The sequence below is a fragment of the Mustela erminea genome, chromosome 15 (assembly GCF_009829155.1).
Source record: "Mustela erminea isolate mMusErm1 chromosome 15, mMusErm1.Pri, whole genome shotgun sequence".
NCBI lineage: Eukaryota > Metazoa > Chordata > Mammalia > Carnivora > Mustelidae > Mustela > Mustela erminea.
Window position 1 is genome coordinate 50,538,569 of NC_045628.1, and position 26,594 is coordinate 50,565,162.

Consider the following 26,594-nt stretch of genomic DNA (forward strand, 5'->3'; position numbering starts at 1 on the left):
TAAATACACTCATGAGGTATTTTTTAAAATTTATTTATTTATTTGACAGACAGAGGTCACAAGAAGCAGAGAGGCAGGCAGAAAGAGAAGGAGAAGCAGACTCCCTGCTGAGCAGAAAGTCCCATGTGGGGCTCTATTCCAGGACCCTGAGATCATGACCTGAACCAAAGGCAGAGGCTTTAACCCACTGAGCCACCCAGGCGCCCCTAATGAGGTATGTTTGAGATCCTAACTGAATCAGGCAGCTCTTTTACACCACTTCATATTCTAACTACCTCAACTGTACTTGTTTCACATGTGAGGTCTCTGATTAGTTTTGTATAAGCACAAACTCACAGTGCCTCACATGATGCTCTCATTCTGCGCCTCCCATTCTCAGGCTTCTCTGTATATGATAACGAGAGACTCCACTTAGCACTGTTGATAGGAGCTGACATAGAACAATAGCGAAGCCAGATTGCCCACCAATGCAATGGCAATAAAGACTTAATTGCTGGTGGTCAGTGAGGTTGTGGTAAGTCCTGACATGCAGTGACATCATAATTACTGTGCTTTTGCCTGAGGCTAATTATGATGTGTTGCCCGTGACAGAGGAAGCAGCACAAAAGGTAACTGGTGTGATGAAATGATATGGAAACAATGATTATTTATAAATTGTGCTCTATCCTTATAACTGCATTAGGAGGTCCTGGAAAAGAGTAGGGTGGTCAGGAAAGCCACCTGCTAAGGTAAGATGGTCTGAGAAAATGGGCAATTTTGAAGGAGACACTCATTTCTTGCAGGCACAAGCCAAACTATTTAAAATTGAACCCATTATTTACAAAGCTATAAAGAGCCTCAAAGGAAACAGAATATATAGCTTTGAGAAGCCTCCAAAGTCTCAGTCAGGGCTCTATAAGAAAAGCAAAGCAGATCCTGGAAATTTCTATCTTCTGTGCAGGAACATTTGACTGGCTGAGCCTGAAACCCATGTGCTCCTCACACCATCTGAACCTTTCAGGCCAGGAAGAACAGTGCTCTTCACTTCTCCCAAAGACATGCCTTCATTGGAGATTTTTATTCTCTTCAGATTCTGTGTTTCCGCCCCTAGTGTTTCCACCTTGGTAACTAGGCCAAGGTCTTTGCAGGATCAGAACTCTGAGAGGAACTCCCCACATGTTGAGGGAATCTCAGGACCTAACCAAAATATAGTGTCAGTAACACAGTAAACATATTTGGGATTGGATAATGAGAATGTTGTAACAAAAGATAAAAAATTTAAGGCTTAATAGAAGTTTTAAAAATGTGAGAGCATGTAAACATGATTCGAAATTCAGAATTCTGGCAAGGGGATCTAAATTGATTTCAACATTTTGTTGAATGGCTCTCTAAAACGTCAGAGGAATGACAAGCCATAGTGAATTAGGAGAGAGATCCAAATATTTTCAGCAAATTATAAGATGTATAACAAGTCTCAAAAATACAAGAATATAAGAATTGGGGTGCCTGGCTAGCTCAGTGGGTAGAGCATGAGACTCTTGATTTTGGGTTCATGAGACCCACGTTGGGCATAGAGCTTATGTTAAAAAAAAAAAAAAGAGAGAGAGAGAGAGAGAGAGAATTGGGATTTTTTTTTTTTTTTTAGTGAAAGATTCCAGAATGCATGTTCTCTTGTGAGGGTTCAGACTACATTCCTTCAGAATCCAGTGTCACGTGTATTAATGGAACAGCTGGCATTTTTGAGAAGCACAGTGGTAACTGACTTCGGTAAACTGGAGTCACCTCTAATAGATGTTAGAAAACAAAAACAAAAACTCCCTACTATCCGTATCAAGTAACTATCAGAGACAAAGAAGCCATAATTACTATAATAGGCATTAAAGCCACAAAGGCAATAATCAGTGTCTACATCCACAGAGATCTATGGCAATGACTAATAGATCATGGAATTACTAGGGTCAAGAATGGCCAAATAAGTTAGTACTCAACTTGCTTAATAAAAAACAGCAGATGGTGAGTAGAGGTTGATGTCAATTTCTATAATATACAATTGAAGCCTCTCACTGGTTCATCTTCACAGAGTCCTTGAAGCAAAAAGTAGCAAATTCAGAAAGCAAATTCAATAAGGTCAAGGTAAGGTTTCACTGGTAAAGGAAAATGTCTAGGTTATTTAATAATAGAAACAGGTTCTGAGCTGACAAAGTGAGAAACAATGTAGTTTATGATTAATACTTCTTGCATGGTTACTAAACAATAATGTGCTAGCCTAAATCTTCTTTAAAGACAAAAATACTATTGGATTTAGTTGCTTAGCTAATGGTGACAATTTGAAAACTTCTATCAATATATGTCACCTCCTCTTAGACGAACAAAATACCAAGAAGCACTGGTATAAAGATTATAGAATTTTGTCCAATATGAGATCTATTGAAAATGCTTTAGGCTCAAATCCAGATATTATTTTGAATTGAATATATTCAGCACTTTAAATCCATCTAGCTGGAAACTTCTCCTTAAGTATGATTTTATTTATGTTAAAACGAAACACTTCATTTCAACACAGAGATTGATGCATTTTTAAATCAGTTATTCTGTGTAGAAAGATTTTTATACGTATTGTTTACCTACATAATACCATTTAGTATGTGATAGACATACCATCTACATACAATGCATATATAGTATTATATAGACAGTGTTATAAATATAGATTAGCTATCTCATCATATTACCCATCTTAGAAGTTAAAGTCTCAGTATAGCATGATTTGCTTTAGAGCTACATCAAGTATTTCATGTAGACTAAAAGAAGTAAAACAGATATGTTTCAAATGAGATTCATAATGAAGTTATTAAGTAGGTAAAAGGATTTTAGGCACAAAATTCAACAACATATTTTACCTAGCATATAATATTTGTTAGGTAGAAGAAGCTAGAAATGAGCAGTGGAAAGAAAGTCCTAAGGAAACTTTATCCTTTAACCTGAAAGATTGCCAGGTCCTAAATTCTTGAGGTAGGAATGGTAGAATAGGCAGTTAGTTAGACATGAGGTAGAAGCAAGGATGGTGAAAACGAGGTTCACCTTAGAAGTCTGAGAGCACAACATCCTGACTCCGTAACTTACCACATGCTGACTCTGTGGCTTCCAAGACCCTGGGGCAAACAGAGCAATACAGGCAGGTACAGTGTAGACATTCTCCTCTCCCATCTCTGCCCCCAGGGTAACCCCTTCATTCATTGTAATGCTTTTGCATTGCAGTTATAGCCACTCCCCTGGGTTCCTGTGTAAACGTTTAGAGTCATAATGTTCCCCTCCCAGTTTATAGGCAGGGTCCCCCAAAGGATTGGAAGCTGCCTCCGTTAGATACCACCCTATCCATGACGCACACACATAAAAGGAAAAAAACCCCAGGGCAGGCCTCTGGGCCTGCTTGCTCCCCGACCTTGTGAGTGTCCTGGCCTTAGTAAAATGATTTTCTCCTTTCACTCAGCGCAGTGATCTCTAATTCTTCATTGCGTAGCTGCCAAGTGCCAAGACACACCCTTTTGCATTGACACATTTATATAATAATTGTATTTTTCCTTTAAAAATGTTTCCTTCAGCAGCAATATTTTTATTTTTTAAAAAACAAGTTTTAAATAGATAAGTGTTTATGCAGCATTAACTTAAGATTGCATAGTTAATCATGTTATTGACAATATCAGAAATTAAAAGAACAATAGTTTATGCAAGTTACAAGTGTCAGTACGTTCTTAGCACAGATGAAAGACACAAAGATTTTTTTTTCTGTTTGCTCAGTTTATCATATTCCTTAAGAAAACACTTTCCATTCAATAAGATATTTTACTATGTTTATTATTTTTAAAACTCAAGTGCATCGCTGCAAGCAGTAATTCAATTTTGAGGATGGAATTAACAATTTAATAATTTTAGTTCCTTTTTTACAAAGTAGATTTTCTATAGAGATGTATATGCAACTCTGCCAACATATTGCATTTCTCAATTCAATAGGCTTTCCCTTGAATCTATTAGTTTCCTGAAATGAAACACGTGCAGTGCTTTGAAAAACAATGTTTCTTTTCCCAAATGGCCCCAAAATGAATTTTGTGAGTTAATCATTCAGTAAACAAATATTTACTCAATATCTTCCAAGTATTAGATAAGCAATGTAGAGCGTAATAGATGTAATTGCTGATTTCAAGAAGTTCATATTCTTTTAAATAATCTAATAAGACATAGTGCTAAGAACAGACATATGCTAATAAGAAGATAAAATGTGATGCGAGAGAGGGTGAATTGAGTAGCTACTCTGAAAAGGACAACAATTATAAATGTCCTGAAAGGGGAGCCCACTTCATGTGTTTCAGCCCAGAAAAGCCTGGGTGGCCAGAATATGGCAAATAGGAGGCAGAGGAGGAAGATGAGAAAGGTACTTGACACCTTAAATGATTTGGGTTTTATTTTAAGTATGATGAAAATCTGCTAGAAAGTTTTAAATTGAATGGTGGCTTGATAAGATTTAATCTGCAGAAAGAGCAGAGGGTCCACTGGAGGGCAAGAATGGACAAAGGGAAACCAGGTGAGATCATTGTAGACATCTAGAAGAGAGATGGTGGTATTCTGAACCAGGCAGTGGTGACAATAAAACCCAAGATGTATTTTAGAGGTAAATTCTAAAGAACAACGCCTTGAATTGGAAATGGAGAGGAGAGGTAGGGCAGAATAAAAGATGATGTGGTAGATAAAGATGCTGCCACTTACTGAGATCCTGAAAGGTCAGGAGATAGGAGATTGATAAGGGAAAGTAAGAGTCCTTAGTTCTCTCTGCATTTCATTAAGCCTTAAATACTAGTTAGTTATCCAACTGTCTTAGACTTAGCAGTCTTCAGACTCCATAGCTTATCAATAGCAGAAATTTCTCACAGTTCTGGAAGCTAAAGTCCAAGCTCAGAGCGTCCCATGGCCTAATGAGGGACCTCTTCCAGGTTACAGAATTTTCCTTGTGTTCTTATATGGCAGAAGGGGTGAGGGAGCTTTCTTTGGTAAGGATGGACCTCTTAAACAAGGATACCAATCCCATTCATGAGGGATCCACCATCATGATCTAATCCCCCTCCCAAAGGCTCCAACTCCTAATATCCTCACCTTGGGCATTAGGTTTTAACATACGAATTTGGGGAGAACACAAACACTTGGACCATGGCATACTAGAAACATTAAAATGGCAGGGCTAAGTTCTGGAGAATAATATAACTGATGAGTAAAAATGGACCAAAAGCTCATGATTAATTAGGAGCAGTTTTAACTGCTCCTAAACCAATTGCATTTTGCTCAGAAAAAAATTATAAGTGCAGCTTTGACGTGAAAGTCCCATAAGAATCTCAGAACACTTTACTTAGTTCTAAGTATGGAGAACAAAGGGCCTCCAGGCATTTCGTTTTTTTGTGCTTTGCTTGTGAATGAAAATTATACTCACCTCTAACTGTATTGAATGCCCAACATAGCTTCCCCAAAGACACAGAACATAATGTAAGTGGTGAAACCAGATAATAAGGTTGTGAACCAGAATCTTTACAAACCAATGCTCCAAGAAATTGAATAATTCTCCTTGGTCCTAGGGAAATGTTGATAAATTATCAGAGGAGCCTAAAGGATGTTTAGTGTATTTACTCCTGTTATGGAAAGCCTTGGCAAATTTTGAAAGCCAACATCTTCTAAAAATTATATAGATGAGTAAAAAATTGGCAAAAATATTATACAGATTTACATTTGGAGTGAAAAATCAGAAGCTATAAATGCATATTTGTAAAATATGGATGATGACAGCAGTATTTTAAAAATCAAATAACATAAAGCAGCAACAAATATCCCCAGACCCCCTCCCCAACCCCATAAATATTGATAAAAATTAATCATAGAAATGTAGAGTTGATGGGTTTCCATCATCTTAGGAAATTCACCATGCCGTTAAGTTGATTTCAACATATTTAAGTCATGTAGTATCATATTTATCAAAGACATTTAAAAAGGCATGCTTTCTTAATTAATAGAATTAAGTTAAAGGATATTTCAAACTCTAAAATGGTAAGTAGTTCCCAGTCAAGGCACTCTAAAGTGAGAATGTGTTGCTGATGCCCATTTGTCTACTTCTGTTGGTTTCACAAGGAGTTGCTCCTGAATTTAAAATTGCCAACGTATTTATTGATAGTTTTTCCCTGCCATTTAAGTAACACGCTATATCCTATGAGGTTTGCTATTTCTAAGCCCAGGTAGATTAGATGCTAAATCAGTCCATCACCAACTATAAAAGAGAATCATACTCACAGTACAGAATGTCTTAAGGTCAAAGCCAGGCAATAGCATGAGAAATTTCAGAAAGAAGAGAAACTTTTTCTGTTTATGTTAAAGCTCTTGCATATCATTTCATATTTCCTACAAGTTGAATAAAGATGGTGTGTGAGTTACCTGTATACGAGTTCCTTGCGCGAGTTACTGAAGTAAACATTTCTTTTTTATGATTCCATATGACGATTTTTCTTACAGTTTATCTGTAGTTGTGTGTTTACTATTTTTATGCCATCATGACTCTATATATCCTTTATTTCATCACTCCCTTGGTGTTACAGCTTATTTTTCAAGTTAAATAAAAACACTAGCAAAGAAACAAAGAAAGTGCTGTAATCTCCTGACCCTCGTGCTGACAGTTCCATATATTTTGAAGTAAATAAAGATATGGAATCAGGATTATGAAACAAGCATGCACTTCAGAGAGATGTTTCGTAAATTTATTGCCTGGCTGTGTAGCGCAACTGCCATAGTTTTTGATGGACAAGGACATATATCTGGAAAATGAAACAAAGATAGTGGCTCACTGTAATTCAAAGATAATAACTACTAGAAGATACAATTGTTCAGCAAATGTGAGATTATTGGTTTCCTAGGGATTTATTAATTTGATGTATTTTAATCCTTGCCTGCTGTAAAGGAAGAATATTGTCACTCAGATGATGGGGTCTCACTCATTTTGTAAATCGTTCCGATCATCTTTTTCATTTATATCTAGAATTCATCTGCAGTTGGAAAAGGCCTCTGCCACACAGCAGTCAGTCACCTACAATGAATGTAAGAGCTCACGTCCAGGCTTCAAATGTCACCACATTGCCATCTTACTGTGAATGACTGAAATTTACTTCCCGTTGTTAGTGGTGCTGAAAATTGCCACGGGTTTCTACAGTGTATAATGTATTGTCTAAACCGAAAACATTTCCCAGATTGAATTGACCTTTTAGAAAACAGCACTTTCATCCTCAAAATGCAGGACTGTTGCAATATTTTATTTAAAAAGGTTATTTAGTTATAAAACTTGGAGAAAGGGTAAGGAATTAGAACTGAGTCTATCTCTCCCATATAATGCATTGCTGTCAAAAAAAAAAAAACACAAAACAAAGACCACTGATTGCTTACCCACCCAAATGCTAACTGAGAATAGTGCACTGGAAAACCACATCTTTCCAATATCAACAGAAAAGAACGCTATAAGGCGTGAGTGCCTTTTTTATTCTGTACATTTAATTAGGCTGTCATTTTGTTATCAAAGAGGGAGTACAACATTGTCAAGCCTGTTTGACTGCTCAAAAGAAAATGTAAATCTTAGAAAATTCATCCACAGGGCAGGGTTCTTCCACATGGTCTTAACATGTGTGAGAGAGATGGACAGACAGAGACAAAGAGACAAAGAGGCAGATATAGAGAGATAGAAAGAGATACACAGAGAGAGAAGGCATAATAAAAAACACAGAAAGAATTACTAAGAACGTGTTAGGGATGCCTAGGTGGCTCAGTCAATTAAGTACCCGACTCTTGGTGTCTACTCAGGTAGTGATCTCAGAGTCGTGGGATCGAGCCCCATATCTGGCTCCATGCTCAGTGCAGAGTCCACTTGTCCCTCTCCCTCTGCTCCTCCCCTTTTTTTTCAAATAGATAAACAAACAAACAAACAAACATATAAATAAAAATAATATTTAAAAAATGCCAAAAGCAATTATTTCACTAGATGGACAAATAAAGAATTTGACTAATCCAAATAATGTAAATAAATTTGACTTTCTGTGGCTATAGCACCAAGATGGTTCATGAGGCTAGAAGAAACAGTACAACAAATCATCCCAAATCAGAGCCCCAACTGTGAAAAAATATAGCCAAATTGAAAAGTTTCTCATATTCTCTCTGTTTCCTTTCTCTTTTCCTGTCTTTTTTTCAACCACTTGGATGTTGACCATAGCAAGAGAGTAAGTAGACTGCCTCATGATTCTCCTATTTTAGATAATAAAATTCTAAAAGAATTTTTAAAATATTTGAAATGCACGGAATGTCAAAACTAAGTTAAATTATTCTTAAATGTCTTTGACTATTCAAAAGACACTTGAGAATTTCTTAGTACTTTAGGGCCATTTTTATAAACATAATTACTATTGATCTTCATAGTGCTTGAGTTCCATGTATTTCATTAGAGTTTCCATTTCAATCTTTTTAAAAGAAAGAAAATACTCCTCTGAAAAATAAAAAATAAAAAATAAAAAATAAAGAAAATACTCCTCTGTCTTGCTCTTTGGATTACATTTTGTTAGAACTATTTTGTGGTTTTCAAACTTTTTTTTTTTTTAAAACATTAGACCCTTTAATCAAGGGATACTTCATTCAAAATACTCATCTCTTCACTGTCCCTGCCACTGATAGATGCAGAATCTTATGACCGTATATTTATCTTTATGGATATATTTGTAATCTTTCTAATGAATAACATACATAGAAAATAATGGCCACATAGGGTCATCTAGGGTTCTGGGATTATTTTGATGATATGTCAGCCATTTCTTTATCTTGTTTGAATTGCCCTTTGGAGAAATCTAATTCATAGAGACAAGTAGTTTCAAATCCTCTTTCTTTTTATCAGCACCCATTGAAACCTGAGTGTAGTCTTCAATTAAACTGGTCTAGATGCTTGAGAGGATAGTAACAAATGATTAACTCTACATAATTAAATCACTAATAATACCTAGCAACTGATTTCATTATTTGACAAAATAGTCAGACAAAAAGCACCAAAAATTTATAATCATTGTTAAATTATCTAAGATGAAAGTGACATGATGTGCTATAACTTTACATGCTATTGTTTGACCTTTACTCCAGGATAAGCATATATAAAGTAGACACACAGTTGAGACTTGCCTAACACTTCACAATAGTAACACATGTTGTAACAGTATTTTTACTTGTATAATTTTATGTGTTCATTCAAAAACCTACTTTGAGGTACCTGGTTGGCTCAGGCAGTTAAGCAAATGACTCTTGATATTGGTTCAGGTGGTAGGTGGTCTCTGGTCATAGGATTGGACCCAGTTGGACTCTGGGCTCTGAAAGGAGTCTGCTTGCTCTTTTCCATCTGCTCCTCCCCCTTGTCTGCTTGTTTCCTCTCTCTCTCCCTCTTTTGAATAAATAAATAAATAAATAAACAAAATCTCAAAAAAAAAAAAAAAAAGGCCTAAATCAAAACTGGCAAAGAAAAAAAAAAAAAAAAAAAGCTGAGTCAGAACACAGTGACAAACTCAATAACCAGTGAAGCAAGAAGTTCAATAAACTAATCCAGATGGCAGAAAAGCTGTGATAGACAGAATTCTAAGATGACCCACAATGACATGACCCTGTATAATCCCATTCCCTATGAGTATAGGTAGAAACTTTCAATTACTTTCACCTGATAGAATATGGCAAAGATAATGGGCTATCACTGCATGATTATGATTCATCAGATGGCAAAGGTGAAAGAATTTTGCAGTATAAGTAAAATTGCTGATTGATTGACTTTAATTCAATGAAAAGATTATTCTTGGTGGGCCCGACTTTATCAGGTAAAACCTTTAAGAGAGGGTAAAGTGAACTGAAATCAGACTCTCTTGCCAGTCTTAAAGAAACAAGCCACCACGAGATATGCAGCAGCAAGGACTGAATTCCACTAACAAGAACATGAGCTTGAAAGTCAATCTTGCTTGTCACATGGGACCCTAACCCCCCATCAGCCCCCTGCTCACTCCCAAGAGTAGAGGGCCCATCCAAGTTAAGCTCAGACTCCTGACCTACTGATAATGTGTTACATTTAAGCTGATAAACGTGGTAATTTGTTATCCAGGAGTAGGAAAAATATGTATATGGATATTGAAATACAGATATTGATAGATATAGATATTAATATCTAGACTTACACCAAAAAGGGCTTCATTTCTGTAAAAATAACAGTATATGTTTATGTATGTGTCCATATAAATATTATGTAGTGATCCTTAACATATTGCTAGAAGTGAAGAATAAAAAAGTCTTATAAATTTATAGAATGAAGGATTACATTGTTAGATTACTAAAATGACCAGAATAAGCCTCCTTTAGAAGATGATCACCAATACCAGTTGAGTGATATGTAATTTGAATTACTAAACAGGGTTGTTTTTTTTTAACCGAGTTTTAATGAAAGAGCTCATTCTATGTCTGTATTTTTGTAAATTCTTTTTTTCATTCTGTCTTTGTCCCTCAAATATAGTCATACACATACATACACATCATTTCTCTCACACATACATACACTAATTTAACCTTCAAAGTGGGAGATAGTATTATTATTCTCTCCAATTTTTTTTCAGTCACAGAGCTGAATCACAGATATTTAGGATAATTGCCTGAGATCACAGAACATGGAATAGCTGAGATTTAAAGCCATTTGAATACCATATGGTTTCACTCCCATGTGGAAGTTAGGAAACAAAACAAACAAGCAAAGGAAAAAAGAGTGAGAAAGAGAGGCAATCCAAAAAACAGACTCTTGACTATAGAGAACAAACTCATGGTTACCAGAGGGGAGGTGGTTGGGGGCATGGGTGAAACAGGTGATGGAGATTAAAGAGAGCTTTTGTCATGATGAGCACTGACTGGGTGATGGACAGAATTATTGAATCACTATATTGTTCACCTGAAACTAATATTATACTGTTTGTTAACTAATGGAAATTTAAATAAAAAGAAAACAAAAAGCAAAATAAAGCCAAACATTCTAGTTTCAAAGTAAAACAAATCCTTATTATTCATATAAAACTATTTTTACCTTCTGGGGGTTTTTTTTGTTTTGTTTTTTGTTTTTTTTGTTTTAAGATTTTATTTATTTATTTGAGAGAGAGAGAGAGAGAGCACAATTAGGGTTAGGGTCAGATGGAGAAGCAGACTCCCTGCTGAGCAGGAAGCCCAATGTGGGGCTTGATCCCAGGACTCTGGGATCATGACCTGAGCCGAAGGCAGCTCCTTAATAACTGAACCACCCAGGTGCTCCTATTTTTACCTTCTGAATAGACATTTAAAATGTTGAGGAATTTGAAATTCTAACGCATTTAATAAGGTAAATGATGAAGGTGGGTAAAATTGTTTTACTGTAAAATTACATGTAAAGAGTATGATTTTCTTGACTCCCTTTTAAATTCATACTAACTGCAAATGTTAACTGATCCTCTGGCCCAGTGCTGTCTCTCTGGGTTTAGACATAGGAAAACCCACAATCAAAGTCTTGACTGGAAGATAAAAGAGCAGAGAATAGATCATTGTTGGCATAACACTTGATCTATACTTAATTTAATGGGCCAAATAAGATTTTTTCAAAATTTGCTATGTCCCTCAAAGAAACTTAATTCCCAAAGAGCGCCCCTCATTGTTAAGTGCTTTCAACAGAATTTAATGTTTCCTGAAATCCATTGAATGAAAGCATAAAGACCAACTGTGCTTCTCCAATAAAGTCTTTTCCCTACATTGGGGTTGTTTGAAACTGAACCACATATAATACCGAATGGTATAGTGGTGAATATGGAAAGAGAAATAAAAATCATCTGTTATAAGATCATTTAAAAGCTCTTATATGACAAGGCACAAAAGATCATTGTCTCTCATATACAAGATGTGGGAGAGGAGTGGGAGAGTTCGCTCTCCCATTCTCTCAGTTTATTTTTTATTTTATTTTATTTTTTTTTAAAGATTTTATTTTATGGCAGGGCTCTATCCTCCGTATTTCTGGATACAAGTGAAGGAATTTCTGCATACAATTTTCACAGAGGATATGGTAGGTTTTTTGAAAAGATTCCATGATACAATACATTTGGAAGTCTTTGTTCTCAATTGTCTTCATTATTTCTTTTGTGCTTAATCAGGGCCTTTCTTGTGTTGCGTATTTTCTCCTTCATATGTATCTTAAGCCTGAGTCTTCTCAAATTATTTACTAGATGAATGAAATCACATACTGGGAAAAATTAAATTCAAAGCAACACTTTAGAAATCAGAAGGCACATCAGAGAACACGATTAATTAACTCTTTCATGCCACAGGTTACCTTGTCACTGTCGAAGTGCTCCAAATTGCATAATATCGACTCCTTTTCAGAATCAGAGAAGCCTCAGTAAATTGAAAAGGAACCAAGTTGATGATGATGAAGTACAGCACTAAAAAATGATGGAATATTAAAACGCTCGAGGACCGTTTTTTTCTCTCTATTTTTTTAAAGACTTTATTTGTCTATTTGACAGACCGAGATCACAAGTAGGCAGAGAAAGAGAGAGAGGAGGAAGCAGGCTTCCTGCTGAGCAGAGAGCCCGAGGTGGGGCTCCATCCCAGGACCCTGGGATCATGACCTGAGCCCAAGGCAGAGGCTTTAACCCACCTAGCCACCCAGGTGCCCTGAGGACAGTTTTTGTTTTATTCCAAACACACAAAAAAAGGAATTTAAAGTGAAAATTTAAGGTGTTTAGATTTACACCTGACATCACCTTTATTTCAGAAGAGGCCATTGTACGCTATATTGTTTAAGACATTCTGTGCAAAAATGTATTGTTTATGCCTTTTAAGTCTGTTTTTGCTACGCATCCTGTTTTGGGGTTTGATGCTTTCTGAGGATAGGTGCTGTCTCCTTCAACAATTTTAAAGCTTCCTAAAGACAGGGAAAATGGTCCATTCATCTGTGATTGTTCCCTGCACCCTGCACAGGGCTTTGCCTACAGAGAACCTTAATCATTAAGTATGTATCTGTTAGTAGCTGGCTTGAACTTCTCTCCTACATTTATTTGAATTTGATTTTGTAGACTCAAAAATCTCTGATAACTGACCTAGCCCCTTCACGTCTCATGAAATTTCCTTTCTTAGTACACAGTTTCATAAGCTAAGGATGAGAAAGCCTTCAAGTTAAACCAGCAAAAGGTATGAACACTCGAATCCTCCCACTGCACTCTCGCACTTCTGGAGAAACGCTTCTAATCTAAGCTTCTCCAGCAGAGCCCAGGACTCATGTCCAACACGAGGAATACACACTCACCTAGACTATAATGCTCTGTAGTTACTGTGAATTTATTTCAAGGCCAGACAATTGCTATTGCTGCAGATAAAAAGGTGCCCAACTTACCCGACAAAAACCTTCTGATTTAGTGTAAAGAATATATTTATATTATTGACAAAAAAAAATAATATCCAGTAACACATCATTTTAACTTGTTTTATTTTAATATTTTTATTTCAAAATTACAGATAAGAGAATGACCACTCTTGAATAATTGCCAGGTTAGAAAAATTTTAAACATAACATTACCTGTTTCTACTTTATTTAAATTGGAAGTACCCTGACCCTTACGAGAGAGGAGTGCAAGATGAATGTCATGCTGCTTTTCTAGAACCAGATGCAAACCTCTAAACCATAATACCAAGAAGAAAGCTGTTTTATAAAAAGTTTCAGTGGGGCATACCAAAGTAACACTTAGCCTTCTGAAATTACAAGGATAAATGGGACAAATTTGCATTTCATACAAGAGACAAGAAAAAGCAGGGCTTTCAGTTGTCTTTTATTCTTCCTACTTTACCCTGAGATAGACTAGCACTTTATTTATGTTCTTATTTATTTTTTTTTTCAGAACTGAAATACAGCACTAGGAATAAAAGTAAAAAAAAAAAAAAAGCAATCAATGAATTTTATCATAAGGGAGAATTATTTCTGTTTTCTAGAACTTTCAAAAAAGTTAGTTAATATTTACACAGCAGTAGTTTAATGAATTATAGATAACAATATACCAGCATGTTAAGGGACAAGAACTACCAGATTAGGAGGAAAAAGTTCAAGATGAAGCTTCGTTATGAAACAGATAAATAAACTGAAAGGTAAGTATTCAAGAAATTTACAGTGTTTTCTTCATTCCCTGAAAAAAGAAAGAAAGAAAGAAAGAAAGAAAGAAATAAATAAATAAATAAATTATTTTAATACTCCCGTTATTTTCTGGACTAAGTACCAGCCAATCTCTTCTCTAATATAGCTCTAATAAGATTATTCCTTCCTAAAAATTTTATTTCCATCAAATTAAATACATTCTATCCTTTCTGCTGCAGAGAATCATTGACATCACCCTTAGATTATAAAAGAACTAAGTTATGCTTCTCAAATTTTCACCAAACACTTATTTTTCTCTTACTGGAATTGTAAACCCAAATGAGGTATAGGAAAAAAAAAATTCAGTACTTATATTTTGGCAGGCCAACATTGCTAGGACACATAATTTTACCAGTTGGGCCAAACACTGCATCATTCTCACCTTGTTCTGTGCAGCTTTGAATAAATTTTCCTGTCTCATCTGTGTGCTTTTATCCATGATCTAGACTGAACTCCTGAATCTCTCCTTCTTTCTTTTTTTTTTTTTTTTAAAGATTTTATTTATTTATTTGACAGAGAGAAATCACAAGTAGGCAGAGAGAGAGAGAGAGGAGGAAGCAGGCTCCCTGCTGAGCAGAGAGCCCGATGCGGGACTCGATCCCAGGACCCTGAGATCATGACCTGAGCCGAAGGCAGCGGCTTAACCACTGAGCCACCCAGGCGCCCCATCTCTCCTTCTTTCTTAATTTACATCTGCCTCCTACCTCACCTTTTGACTCTCTCCACTACGCAGGAAATCTGACAGTAAATCATTTAGTATCGCTTTGGCTGACTCTCAAAGAAGTCTTAAGGAGTCAGGTGAAGATAGATAGCAATAGACAAGGAAATAAGAAGATTGTAATAATGTATGATTTTAAATAATAAGATAATATTTGAACATAAAATGGGCTGTGGACTACCTAAACCATGAATTGATATTTTCCCTATAATTTACCTGTGTTTATTTGTAGGTTGGCAGAAACTTCATTATAGAAATGTAGGTTTTATTCTTAATTATTTGGTGTAATGTTTTATGTAAACATTAAGATTTATACCTAATTTATTTGATGCATAGTATTAATTTGTACAAGAAACATAAAAATATCAAAGCTAAAAATAAATTTGTATATCATAGTTAATTGATTTTTTCTGCAACTTACCTATACCTCTTTAAGTGAATAATCTAAATATTACACCTTCATACAATATTTTAAGACTAAAATCGAGATTTCATTTCACCTCTTTCTCTTACTTCAACATACTCTCACAAGCCTATTTCCCAACCTGTGGAATAAGCAAGATAAGATGACAGTTCCCTCTGGAGTGTATCAAAACACACCAGAGCAATAAAAACTCTGATAGCAAAGATTAAGGTTTCTGACCCCAATTGTGGCATCTCAGCTTTTTAGAGAGCCACTAGAGAATGGCTTTGAACCTGCCCTCACTATTTGACTCTCTCTCCTCAGTGCACAGGGCATTCCACAAACATTTTGAAACTAAGAAATCTCTTTCAGAATGGAGCTCCAGGGATGATTTAAATCTTTTAACTCACTGGCAAATTTCTCCATCCTGGAGGATTAACTGACCATTCAGTTGATAAACTTTTGAAGACTTGAGGGAAAGTAATAGATGGCCCCATGGAGCACATGGGGACATCTATTAAAGGGACAAATGTTCATTCTTGTTTAAAAGAGGTTACAACTGAATTATGGAAATAAATGATACACACAATCAGAATAGATATGATCATATTAAGAATTAACTGACTGTTGACATAGGCAACTGTTTCCTATTGAGTTTAAGACATTAACTTAGGCACAATGATGGATTAGGCCCAGAGCTTTGCCTAATGGATCCTTGCACTAGAAATAAGAGATCTGGATGATCATAGATAGGACAGAGTCAATAGTAAGTGGCATAAAAAAGGTACGAGGGGTGCCTGGCTGGCTCATTCAGTAGAGCATGTGACTCTTGATTTCAGGGTCATGAATTCAAACCCCATGCTGGGCATAAAGCTTAGTTAAAAATATATATATAATATATATATAATATATAATATATATATAAAATAATGAAAATTATATATATGTGTGTGTGTGTGTGTGTATATATATATACACACACATACATACACAAATCTCCATCATGGAAGATCACAAGAAAGAAAAATCAAGTAAGGCTTCCTAGAAAGAGCAGAATTTGAGCAAAGTTTGAAGAACTGAAAGAACTTAGTTTATGGGTTATTTATGGGATATGGGTAAAGAAAAGACCATCCCCAAAGAGAAAAACAGACTGTGGCAGGGATAAAAAGAGCTTGAGTGCCAAGAGTTTTATCTCAATTCTGCAGAACAGGATTTCCAAAACTATTGTGTAGAAGAACAATCAAGGTCTATTGAGATAAAAATGAATACTCCATTAGAAATAAATAAAGGATTCCCTGAAGAATTGCATTTTGAAAGATCAAATACTCTGTAGATCAAGAGATCAATAGGGCTAGTGGTCATGGTGTAGAAACTATTATTCTGACCACTACCACCCCTGACACAGTTGCACTGTTACACAGAAGCTGAAACCAGTGGGCTGTGGGGATGAGCTGTTGCCAGGTTATGAGGAAGAAAGAAGCCTAATTGATGCTGTATCTTGAAAAGGTAACCAGCAGCATTTCAAATAAAAACAGCAGAGATTGGGTGATTTTTTCTTTTTTCTAAAATAGAGGCTGGATTGTGTCAATTATGTGATTAATATTTCGCAGTGGCTTCTCAACTTCTCAGAGTAAAACCCAAATTCCTTATTCTGACCTCTAAGGCCTAGGTCTAGCCCCTACTCTGTCTAGGTCTAGTCCTTACTGTCTCCTGATCTCCTGTTTTTTGTTTTTGTTTTTGTTTTTATTTCTCTCTCTCTCTCTCTCTCTCTCTCTCTCACCACCTCTCTGTCATTCTCTGTCTCTGTCTCTTTCTATCAAAACTTCTGCTCCACCCACACTGCTCTTTCAACACCCAGAGCACACTTACACCCTTCCCTGCTATTCCTGTTCCAGAGAACACTGGCTCCCAGATTTATGCATGGCTCACTATCTCACTTCCCTCGAGTGTCTGCTCTAATTCCCTTTAACTTTATTATAAATAACCACTCCATGATAACTTTCATCTAACTTTCAATCCTCCTTCCCTGCTTGATTTGTATTTAGCAGTCTTATCATCCTAGATATATATTCTGCATCCATATTTGTTTAGGTGCTTGCTGTGTCTCCTCCACGAGACAGGCTGCGGGCAGAAAAAAAAGAGACAGCACAACTTCTGTATCTCCTGTACCTGGAATAGTGCCAGGTATGGGGTAGGTACACTATACATAAGTCTGGAAAGATGTAAATGGACAGGAAACTAGGGGTATGGAGAGACTGCTTAGAAAACATTTGGTAATGGTGAATGTGAAAGAAAATAAGGGCTAAACTTTGGTGGGAATAGAGTAGATTGGTAGGAAAGATTAATACTTAACTACAAATTATTTCAGGCATGGATCATGATGGAAAGGATGGGCGGTGGAGGCAGATGGTCTCTAGTTCAGATCCCAGACTCCCAACTTAGAGGTTGTGGGGCCATGTGCAAAATGCTTCATCTCTCCACACCTCAATTTTCTCCCCAGTGCGAAAGGGAAAACACCCTCTTTTTGGATTGCTATAGGTTATGGAGAAGTCAAATGCTTAGAGTATGGCCTTGGCACTAGCAGGAGAGTGATGCATCTTTCAACATATTTTAAAAATAGGATTAGATATTTTATCTGTGTTGAACCTCCACACAGAGATTTTAAGTTGTGCAAAGTAATGCATACCCTTTATAACTTTTCTATCGTCCAATGTTCTTAGTATGGCCCTCTTGGTATTTTTCACAGGATACCAAAAATAAAGCTATGAAAACTCCTATTTCTTGAACACGCGTGATCTGATTTTAGTACTGACCAAACATTATGAAGTGTATGTATATCTAATATCTTTAACATATTAGAAGACATGTTCAGAGTGGTAAAGTAATCTGTCCATGGTCACACAGCATATAAACAAAGGAACTGAGATTCAAATTCAGATCTTTTTGGAAAACAAATTCATCCCCTGCTATTCTCATATACCTATTATGGTGTTTTGTGGTTTCTGAATTGACAACATTTTCCCCAGGGTGAGATACATCTACGTTTTATAATAATTTTTCAAAACTATAGTTGCTCTTTGCTTACCACATTTCACACCACATCCCTAAAATGGTTATTCATGTTGCCTCTTTCTTTGCAGACTTCTAATGACTCCCTACTACACTTTGATCCAAAAATAAATGTTAGATTATGACCTTTGAATGTTTACTCCAAATTGTCATTTCTCCTTCTTATTTACCGTCTAAGTTTATGACCCTTGGCGGGTAGCTCTACAAACGTTTCCGCAGTTCAGAACCAGTGGGTCTCAAACTGCAGGAGTGGGGGCTTAACTAAAGGAGCATAAATTAACATAACTTGGAGAACTTTTTTTTTTTTTCCCCAAATTTCCACCCTATTTCTTAACAGACATTCCCAGGTATGGGGCTCCAAGCATGAGAATTTTGGAAAGCTCTCCAGTACTCAGATACACATGCATGGTGCCTCTCAGGGTTGAAAGGGACCACCCAGGAGAGTGAGGTATCATCAGTGCCTTGCATAATACCTATGTGGTGGTAGCATGGCTACAAATGCTGTCCTCTTTCACTTGGCAAGAGAGAAACAGAAGAGAGGAAACAAAGCTCTCACCTGTGAGAGTTAAAGATTCATTAGTGGATGCGACAGAACTAGACTCAAGTCTAAAAGGAAAATTGTATATGCATATGTATCATTTTGCTCAAGGTCATGAGGGGTGATCGTTTTCTAGGAAATAGCATGAGAAAAATACATATAGCTTGAGATAACTATTACATAAAGGACAGGGAAAAAATTGGTGTGACTGAAAAGGGACAACACATTATTAATCTATATAGGGATGTTGGTAACAAAGATCATTTTCCTGCCATTATTTTTTCTAGTTCAGATTTAACATTATGGGATTTGAGGCTTGATGATTCTCACATTTTAAATGTTTACAAGCTAAAACAGTTTAAAGAAATTCACACAATATTTATGGTATAGTGTATTGATTCCTGTCTCAATGAAAGGTGCAACTTTCTACTACCTTGTTGCACAAAGCTAATCTTTCTTGTCTTTCGATCTTTCTGTGTTTTGTCTGTCTGACTTGGTCCCCCATCACCTGGTTCACTACAAAATTCAGCAAGGACTTCATTTCTTCAGTAATCTGCCCCTGACCCCTGGAGCTTGGGTTAAAAAATCTTTTATACTCTAGCGATGCCTGGGCGGCTCAGTCAGGTAAGCTGCTGCTTTTGGCCCTGGTCATGATCCCAGGGTGTTGGGATCAAGCTCTGCAAGCTCCTGCTGAGCAAGGAGCCCACTTCTCTCTCTGCCTCTGTCTGCTTGTGTGCTCTCTCTCTCTCTCTTTCTCTGACAAATAAATAAAATCTTTAAAAAAACACTTATACTCTAATAGCATCACATTATTTTACCTCCATTATACTAATTGTATGTTGTATATTATAGTGCAATTGCTAGTTCCCTTATGTGTCTCAGACATTAAGGGATACCCTACTTGAAATGTAAGACATTGGTTTCATTAAATTTGAATCACTTATTTTACTACTCAATACATAGTAGTTTCAATGGCAGGCATCAGTTTTGAGGAAAGCTCAGTATCCATAGTTTAAGAATCAAACCTAAAATAAATTGTTGCCATAAGTTAAAGATAATGGAACTCTTGCTGAAGGAAAAATGGGCGAAATTGGTCCCACGAAGTTAAATGGAAGAGTGAGAGAGATGTCTCTCCTCTGCAGCGATCTGCTTTGATAAAGGAGTTAGGAATATTCTTGAAAATATTTTTTAGATACATGAGAAATAGCGTATACAAATAAAATTTTAATGTTCATTCTCAATTTCTACTTAGATGTATTTTAATGTTAGCTTTTTTCCAAGGAACTAAATGGTTTTTTTTTTCTTTGCTTATCATAAAACGTACATATTCATTTAAATTTATTCAATGTTTATTAAAAAAATATTATGCAGATTGATTGTGAGAGCACTCGTCCTCAGATGAACAATTCTTCCACGTTACAAGAGGATCCAGAAACTCCATGAAATGAATTTATACCGATTATTTGAGATAAAATTTGTCTCAAAAAGTAAAATACATTTTTTCATTTCATTTAGGAAATAAAGCAAGATGAATGAGCCCCTTGCCATATATCAGCCTGAGTGTCTTTGAAGGGTGTTCTGCAAGTTACACACAATGTATTGCTATCATCAGGCTTGGTGTTTACTTCTTCTTTTTTTTTTTTTTTTTAAAGATTTTACTTGTTTATTTGACAGACAGGGATCACAAGTAGGCAGAGAGGCAGGCAGAGAGAAAGAGAGGAAGAGAAGCAGGCTTCCCGCTGAGCGGAGAGTCCGATGGCGGGGTTCCAACCCTGGACCCTGGGATCATGGCCTGAGCCAAAGGCAGAGACTTTAACCCACTGAGCCACCCAGGCACCCCCTTAGTGTTTCTTTCTTAATATTCTTCTCTCTGAAGAGTTTTAGTTCCCCATTTAATATTATTATTATAACCTGTTAAAGCATATGGATGTGGGATTAACTGTCTTATTATGACATCTAATTTGATATGTGGAAGTTAAATAAACTTTTACTTATTTTATCAGTGAAAAAGAGGTATAATAAAAAGCCTTTCCAGCCACCGAGCCCATCTCCAAGGAAATACTGTGGATTAGTACTCACTTGGTTAAAGTCAATTACAGGGGCCGCAGTTCATATGCAGGAAAGTGCCAAGCTCTAATAAAGGCACTTCCTAGGTATGATAATTATAAAATTAGATGAAAACATTTATTAGGTTCACAGCAAAATCCTTTATGAAACAGAAGATACTGGAACTGAAACACAGCCAGATTTGGTAACAGCATGCAAACAACCTTCAGAGTCAAAAATCATTCAAAAATGTCTAATCCCATAACTGTATCAAAGCTGGCAGGTGTTCACTACACAGAACATTAATTTGGGAGATTTAGAGGGGATTTTAAAGATAACCTTCTGTGCCAAATATGTTAAGAGCAATGTGTCTCAGGATAAAAATACTGAATATTTCATAATCTATAAGAAGGATGAAGACACAAAATGTGAGGGAGAGGATATTTTCAACCCCAGCGTAAATGATACAGTTTTCATTAGGCTTCTCTGTTTATGACGGTGGGATGGAATCAGTGCAAGAGCATGCAAATAAAATCAGAATTGTTTCAGTTTGGATCTAATAAAAGCACAGTAATCAGGAGGATGGCTCACAATCTGAAGGTATTTCTCACACAACAGCAAAAACATGGTTCTGAGAAGTAGTAATGAATACTTTGATAAGATTTTGAAGGGCAGTGTTGGTAAATTCTCGTTCATGCACAGTTTCTCAGCACTGCAGTAAGCTGAGTCCTGTCCTAGCAAATTTCCCAGTGCCATGCAAGCCAATTTAAGGATCTTATGTGAAGCCTCCCACACTTACCTTCTCTTCCAGTGAGTTCTGAATCACTACCTTAATCAACTAAACTTCAGCAAGGGAAGAGGTTTACAGAAGAGTGAGAATATATACAGAGCAACACTAAATGACCAAAATGCATGTGATCTCACAAAGTGTCAAAAGTGACATTAATCTAATTTAAAGTTATAAGATTTTGTGGATTGGGAGTAACGATTTTCTAAAGTCATATTATCCTTTAATGTATTCTTAGTTACATGAGGTTGAAAACACCAGATTAAAAATGTCACACAAGGGGCGCCTGGGTGACTCAGTGGGTTAAGCCTCTGTCTTTGGCTTCGGACATGACCTTAGAGTCCTGGGATCCAGCTCCACATTGGGCTCTCTGCTCAGCAGGAAGCCTGCTTCCCCCTCCCCCTTGCCTGCCTTTCTACCTACTTGTGATCTCTCTCTGTCAAATAAATAAATAAAACCAAAAAAAAAAAAAAAAGGAATTCTTTTTTTTTTTTTTTTTAAAAAAAGGAATTCTTTAAAAAAATAAAAAAAGTCATACAAGAAACCTGCTGAAGGAAGACCTAGGGACAATATAGGATTGATTAGAAATTCAAGGAAAAGGAACTAATAGTTTAGAAAATATGTTATCAAATGTGGACAAAATATACTCTCATCAGAAAGACACTAGAAAGAACATTATTAAACAAATCAAATTGATAGAGAAGGTATACATGTGTCTTTAGTATTTCCTAATCTTATAATAGACCAAGGTAAGTAAGTGTATCCAAAAAAAAGAAATGTTTTTTATTTAATTACATTAATGCGCATTCACTTCTGTGATATACAATCAATCATACACAACAGCTTTCTATGTCAGCTTTACTTTCTTCCGTTAGAGGCTACAAACTCTGATCAATTTCTTCAACCACGTCTTTGTTAATATTTTCAATTTCCATTTTGGAACCCACCTAACAAACCAAAGCTGAAGCAATCCAACAGACTGATTTCTTTGTTCCTATACCTGGGCAGTAGAATCCAACTGGAGAAAAATCACAAAATCCTCAGAAAATTGCCTCTATAAATTAATGTTCTCTCAGCTCAATAAGGCCATTTACCCTGCTCACCAGTTCTCTGTTCTGATAAGGTTTTTCTCCATTTTCCATAGTATCTGATCAAACCATTTCTTATCTCCTCAACCGTCCTACCCTAATACCTTCCCACTCATTCTCAGCAGAAAATCTTGTCTCCCACTTCAAAGAAAAATAGAAACACTCAGATAAGAACTCTTTCAAATTCCCGACACCCCATCTGCAAAAGTGATGGTGAATTATAACCAACTTCTTTCTCTCGTTATGATAGTAAATGTCTCATTTGACTGAAACTAACTCCTCCACTTGTTCTCTGGATCCCATAAATGTTACTTCAGGAATTTCCTTCCAGTTATTAGACCTTATCCTATTCCCCCCATAAGTTTTCTCTTTATCTATTGCATTTTTGAAAACTCCTCATGTCTTTTCCATTTGTTTTTATACTTCAAGCCTCCTGCAGTTTTCTTTCCCTCTCTACTCCCTGGCATTGCCAAGCTTTTTGAAAAAGACATCCAAATCCTTATATCTGCTTCCTCTTTTCTCGTTTACTGTTCAGATCATGGCAATATCAACGTTATCTTTTAGTCGTCCACTGAATGAGCTTTCAGGAAGAGTAGTACTGAATTTTTGTTGCTATATGCAATGAGTTCTGAGTTTTTATCTGTCTGTCTCCAGGGAGTGTTTAATATTGTAAACCATAACCTCCTCCTTGAACCCAAAATTTCCTTAGCTTTCTCAATGTTAAACTTTTCTGGCTCTTCTCCTACCACCCTCCTTGATGGCTCCTTCTTAGCCTCCTTGTGGAGTTGCCTTGATGAACTCATCTATGTAAAGAACATTCTAACCTGTGTGCTGTTGGTCCACCTTGACAGAGTCTCTATGGCACCAGTCACTCATCCAGGTCACCTGACTCACTTGTAACATGGCATTCTGTATGCTTCCCTATGGGGGGAAAAATGAAAGTGGAATGTCTAGATTCATTTCCAATCGGGAATCTTCATTTCATTATCTACCACGGAACATATTTATATGCAAGTCTGGAAGCCTGAGATTTGTCTGGCAATACGACTAGGGAGATATTTTCCGGTGTTTATCTTGTCTTTGTAAGGTTTGAGTGATAAGCAAAAACTTAAATAATGAAGGCAAAAGTTTAAAATACAAGAAAATACAGGAGAATGACTTCACAATCTTTTGTCAGAGAAGATAATTGGAAGATCAGTTTTAAACTAAGAACACATATTTAAAGACCTGTAACTGGAAGAAGATTGGTATCCAGAATTTATAAATAAACTTCTTGAATAAATAAGCAAAAGAGACATATCAGGCAAAAAAAAAAAAAAAAAAAAAAAAAAAAAAAAAAAAAAAAAAACAGGCATTTCATAAAAAAGACAGTGTAAGTTGTAGTTGAAGTTTTTGAAGGATGGGAGAGTTCTCTTGAGGTGGAATGATCCCTCAAACACCCATTTATAATCCCTGAGACCTTGGAGATACTAACTCACATGGCAAAGGGACTTTGCTGGTGTGATTAATCAAAAGGTCTGGAGATCAAACATTATTCTTCGGGTGGAATTAATGTAATCAGAGTCTTTAACAGTGGAAGAGGGAATCAGAAGGGATAGTCAGAGGAAGGTATGAGTCTGGAAGAAAGGGAGAGATCCAGGTGTGTTGGCCTAAAGACGGAGCTCAGAGGTATGAGCAAATCAATGAATGCAACCTCTAGAGGCTGGAAAAGGTAAGGGGACAGATTCTCCCCTTCACGCCTCCAGGAGAAGGGAAATCCCAACAACATCCTGATTTTAGTCAAGTCCCAGTTGAGATGGCTGACATTCAGAGCTTGCAGATAATAAAGTGGAATGGTTTTAAGCTAGAAGGTTTGTGGTCGTTTATTACAGCAGCAAAGGAAACATCCATCTCTTCAATTCTAAATTACATTGGGATGCTGTCTGACTTGATTTTGAGATACTCTAAAATACATGAATATTATAAAACTTAAAAATCAAGCAAGCAAGCAAGCAATCAATTACATTGGGGAGCTGCTGGAAAGCCAGAGAATGGAAATGACAGCAAAGGCTTCCACAACCACCTTCTCTTCTGCCACCACTTAGTTTGTGCTTAGCTGGGTAGACATTTTGCAAAAATTAGCTGCATATATTCTGTATTTAAATCCAGCAAATAAATTCATGGGACCAGACACGTTATTCCCGGCTGACAAATAAGGAAACTCTGAGAAGTTAAGAGAATTATCAATTGTTAAAAGCCACACTGCTGATTAATTTGTATGAGACTAAAATTATTTAATAATAAAAATAAATTTTATTTATGAGATCACTAGAGATACAATATGTGCTTAATCAGTAATCCAATTATCTATAATAAATGTATACATTATTGTGCATATATTATGTGCTATAATTAACATAGCGATGAGTATAGTTATACATATAAACATATAATTTTATTGAAGGACTCCTATCTGTTGAGTCGACATTTACATAAAACATTAATCACAGGGATGCCTGGGTGGCTCAGTAGGTTAAGCCTCTGCCTTTAGCTCAGCTCATGGTCTCAGGGTCCTGGAATCGAGCCCCGCATAAGGCTCTCGGCTCAGCGGGGAGCGGATCTCCCCCTCCCTCTGCCTACCTCTGCCCACTTGTGATCTCTCTCTATCTCTCTCTCTGTCAAATAAAATAAAATATTTTAAAAATTAATCACAGGTAAAAATTCCTCAAAATGTACCACGGATCCTAAGAAATGCTAACAATTATATCTATAGGACTAGTCTTTAGACTAAAACCATTGGGATAAAAGAAAAAGAGCCATTTTTGAATCGTTCTTACTCAACTTATTTTAGACAAGTATTGAATTATATGTGAATATCAGCTTAATAATTTGCTCTAAATTTCACTGAACTAGAACACTATGGAGAAGGGAGTGTGATTCAGGTATCTGAAATATATGTCTCATGTTCATGTCAGACTGAATCACTATACTATTTTTACCTGGATCCCCACTAAAGTGAAATTTTACTGAAGTAACAGAAGAAGGGAAATAAGACTGAATGCCTTGGAGGCAGGTAGGAGGGAGGGAGGGAGAGAGAGAGAGGAAGAGAGGAAGAGAGAAAGCCTAGGAAGATGAGTTTGGAATAAGGGAGGAAAAACATGGCAAACTTGAGGAGAAAAAAGTGAAGCTACTGACAATTATTCCTCTATTGCAGCGTTTATTTTTTTCAGGTTTATAAATATGTCAAATCAAGCACTGAGGAAAATTGTTTACAAATGCAGAACTCTAAAAAAAAATAAGATCAAAAGAAGATCAAAGACAGCATTAAAAAGATTAAGTTTAAAATGCTGGATGGAGATCAGCTTTCCATTTCACTGTTATTTAGTCAATTGAGGTCCAATTTCAACCATACACAGAAACATGAATTGATTTTAATGGCATGTGTGGAAAAAAAAAATGCCTCAAATACTCTAACAAAAAGATTCCAAGAAAGCAGATATGCCTATAATGGTTTTTTGCTCTGTGCCTTAAAACTGGAAATGTATAGTGAAAGAGAAAGTATACAAAGAAAGAAAAGTCAGGTTGGCACTCAGACTAAAGTGAGTGCAAAGATCCCTCTGTAACTTCAAGCCTTAACTTTGAACTCATCAGTTGTCAGTTTAAAACGCACATGATTAAATCTTGTTTCTACAGATAACAACTGTCAGAAACAAAA

General features: G+C 36.2%; 1 long non-coding RNA gene across 2 annotated transcripts; it reads left to right on the forward strand.

Moving 5' to 3' along the window:
• The first annotated feature begins 660 nt into the window (after nt 1-660).
• On the forward strand, nt 661-12,510 carry LOC116573905. Of its 2 annotated transcripts, XR_004279059.1 has the most exons (4): nt 661-728; nt 7,043-7,101; nt 8,261-8,267; nt 12,393-12,510. It is a non-coding gene; the product is annotated as an uncharacterized LOC116573905 (long non-coding RNA). The 2 variants fall into 2 exon arrangements; XR_004279058.1 differs by lacking the exon at nt 8,261-8,267.
• Nucleotides 12,511-26,594: the final 14,084 nt, after the last annotated feature.